Here is a 3,539-nt window from a genome sequence, read left to right on the forward strand (position 1 = left end):
TGAATGGCATTGATATTTTCATAGGAATTGCATTGAATCTGTAGATCCCTTTGGGTGATATGGTCATTTCAACTATATTAATTGTTCCAATTCATGAACTTGGAATGTATTTCAATTTTTTTTAATGTCCTTTTTAGTCTCTTTCATCAGAGCTTTGTAGCATTCATTGCAGAGATCTGTCAACTGCTTGGTTAAACTTATTCCTTGTTTTTTTTTGTAGCCGTAGATATTGTAAGTGGGACTGCTTTTATGATTTCTTTTTTTGTAGTTCATTGTTTCTGTAGAGAAATGCTACTGGTTTTTGTATGTTGATTTGTATCCAGAAACTTTACTGAATTTGTTTATCAGTTCTAGATGATTTGGGGTGGAATCTTTTGATTTTGCTGTATGTAAGATCATGTTCATTGCATACAAGGACATTTTGACTTCCTTTTTTTTCCAATTTAGATGCCCTTTATTTTTTCTCTTGCCTAATTGCTCTCGCTAAAACTTCAAGTTTTTTGTCAAATAAAAGTGGTGATAGAGGACATCCTTTGCTTATTCTTTTTCTCAGAGAAAAAAACTTTCAACTTTTACTTTTTTCAGTATGATGTTAGCTATGTGTTTGCCATTTATGACCTCTATGGTGTGGAGATATCTTCCTGCTATACATAATTTGCTGGGAGTTTTTATCATGAAGAAATGTTAAATTTTATCAAATGCTTTTTCTGTGTACATTGAGATGGTCATATGATTTTTGTCCTTCATTATGTTGATGTGATATATCACATTTATTGCTTTGCATGTGTTGAGCCATCATGCATCTCTGAAATGAATCTCACTTGATCATAGTGAATGACTTTTTAATTTTATTTATTTATTCATTCATTCATTCATATCTATTTATTTATTTATTTATTTTTTGACCAGTAAGGGGATCATAACCCTTGGCTTGGTGTTGCCGGCACCACGCTCAGCCAGTGAGCTCACCGGCCATCCCTATATAGGATACAAACCCGTGGCCTCGGTGCTCCCAGCGCCGCACTCTCCCAAGTGAACCACAGGGTCGGTCCTATTTAATGTGTTGTCGTATTCAGTTTGCTAGTATTTTGATCTGGACTTCCACATGTATTTTTCTAGGAGACATTGGTCTGTAGTGTTTTTGTTGTTGCTGTTGTGTCTTTTTTTTTTTTTTTTTGTCCTTTTTGAGACTGGCCACACTGCACTCAGCCAGTGAGCGCTGTGAGTGCACTGGTCATCCCTATATAGGATCAGAACCCGAGGCGGGAGTGCTACCGTGCTCCCAGCGCCACACCCTCCTGAGTGCACCATGGGCTTGGCCCGCGGTTGCTGTTGTGTTTTTATCCAGTTTTGATATGAAGGTAATACTGGCTTATAGAATTAATTTCTAAGTATCCCCTCCTCTCCATTTTAAAAGAGCATTTTTCATATCAGTATCTCTTCATGTATTAATTCAATGACTATCTGTATTTCCTGTCTATTAAAAATATGTAATTTTCTTTTTTATGTCTTTTACAGTTCTTTATATATATTAGAAATTTAAGTATTTGCCATTTGTATGCATATATTTTCCCAGTTCATGTTTGTTGGTTTGTTAATGGTGCATATCAGTTACAATGTTTTCTTTTGCAAGTGACAAAAGCCCAATCAGAGAAGGTTTATTTTCCAAAACCCAGAGGTAGTTCAGTATTAGTTTGATTCAATCATAACTTACTTTACTAATAAATAAATGCATGTTGAGTGAAAGAATGAGAGAATAAATACATTAAAAAGCTACAAAATTTGCATGATAAGCACTAATTTCCAAAATAAGATTATTTATTATTTTTAAATTAGAAGAACCTATAAGGAAAGGGGTCTTTCAAACTCAAATAAACCAATTACACACTATTTTAACAGCCTTAGAAAAATATTTTTTCTACTTTTTCTATTTTTTACTCAGAAGGTTTTAATTTTTTAGAGCAGTTTTAAGTTGATCAAAAATTTTAGTAAAAAGTACAAGATCTCCCATATATCCCTTCTCCACAGAATAAAGATTTTCACACTAAATAATAAAACTTGGAGGAGGTGTTCTGTATATAGGAAATATTTGTGTTGTAAACATTTATGTGAAAAATGCTCAGACAGTGACAGGTGATGTAGGCTCTGAGGTGCACTTTCCAATGCAAGCCCTGTTTATGGGCCTAATAAGAAATCATTGCTTATCATACTGGAATAAGATTACACAAAAATTTATTTCATTTCTCTGTCAGCATTTGGCTACACTGAGTAGTCTGAATATCTCAAAATGATATTATCTCCTTTGTTGGTCCAGTATTTTTTGCATATCCGTGCAATTGATTTGCTTTGTGTTAACTTGGGAAACTGTTTTCACTTCTTAATTTGGAAAAAAAAAAATTATCTTGCTCCAAGTCCCAAAGTGAAATCAAAGTAGAAAGCTTGTTTTTCATATACAAATCCTATTAAGCAATGCAGCTTCTAGGTTCTGGACCATATCATATACAAATCCTATTAAGCAATGCAGCTTCTAGGTTCTGGACCATATTCTGCCTCCTTTTTTACCCTTACCGCAGGTGGACTCAAGGCTCACAAGGGATTAATGAAACTCAGTACCCCAGGGGCTTCCTGCAGCACAAAGCACTCATCCTTCACTGTGTGAATCATGGAAAGGATGCTCACTCTGTAGTTTCGACTAATACTTCTATGGATGATCCCTGGTAAGTCTTTGGACTTGAGATTCCTCATGCTGTATGTGGGATATTGAGAGTTGTTTTCAGAGAGAATATATTTTCTATATGGTCCAATATGATGCCAGGAGGAGAAAAAAAAGCAACAGAATCTTAAAATAGCTGAGTGTTCAAACTCTAGAAAGATTTGTCTAATGGCAACTCATGCTTTTCCGAATATTTCTAGAGCAACTTATTAAATCTTGTGATGAATTTTAAATTGAGGGGACAAATAAGAGGACCTACAGTGATAATATCTCAGCTGACAAGTGAATGGAAGCTCATTTACTAAAGGGCCAGAAAATTATAGATGCTCAGATTGGTAAATATCCTGGCAATGTGTTCATTTTGTCATCAAATATCTGAAATTATTTCATGAGAATTAAGGATAATTTTCTGTGGATGTATAGGTGACTTTCCTTTACAAGTCAATTTATTTTATGTTTCCTTCTAAATTCTTGAAGTAGATCGCCTTATTTAATTTTCACAGCCCGTAATGAGTTTCTATCCATTAGCCTTATTTCATTGATGAAGGTATTGAAGTACTTAGAAGTTGTATAATTAGCTCAGTAAAGTGCAAACTAAGCAATAGCAGATACAGCATTTGAAATCTTTGACTGGCTTCTGATTCTGTAAAGTAGCTGATCCATGGCCAATTTCAATCATTAGGATTTAGATTTAGAAGCTTTATGAGAAAGAAGAGTGAGGCCGTTTGGGGCTTGATGAAAAGAAAACCTATCTGACATATGGAGCTGTCCTGCAATGTGGCAGACTGTCTCAGCAAAAAAAGAGAGTTTTCTGTCACTGAAGGGA

This window comes from Galeopterus variegatus, unplaced genomic scaffold (assembly GCF_000696425.1).
Source record: "Galeopterus variegatus unplaced genomic scaffold, G_variegatus-3.0.2 Scaffold679, whole genome shotgun sequence".
Classification (NCBI taxonomy): Eukaryota; Metazoa; Chordata; class Mammalia; order Dermoptera; family Cynocephalidae; genus Galeopterus; species Galeopterus variegatus.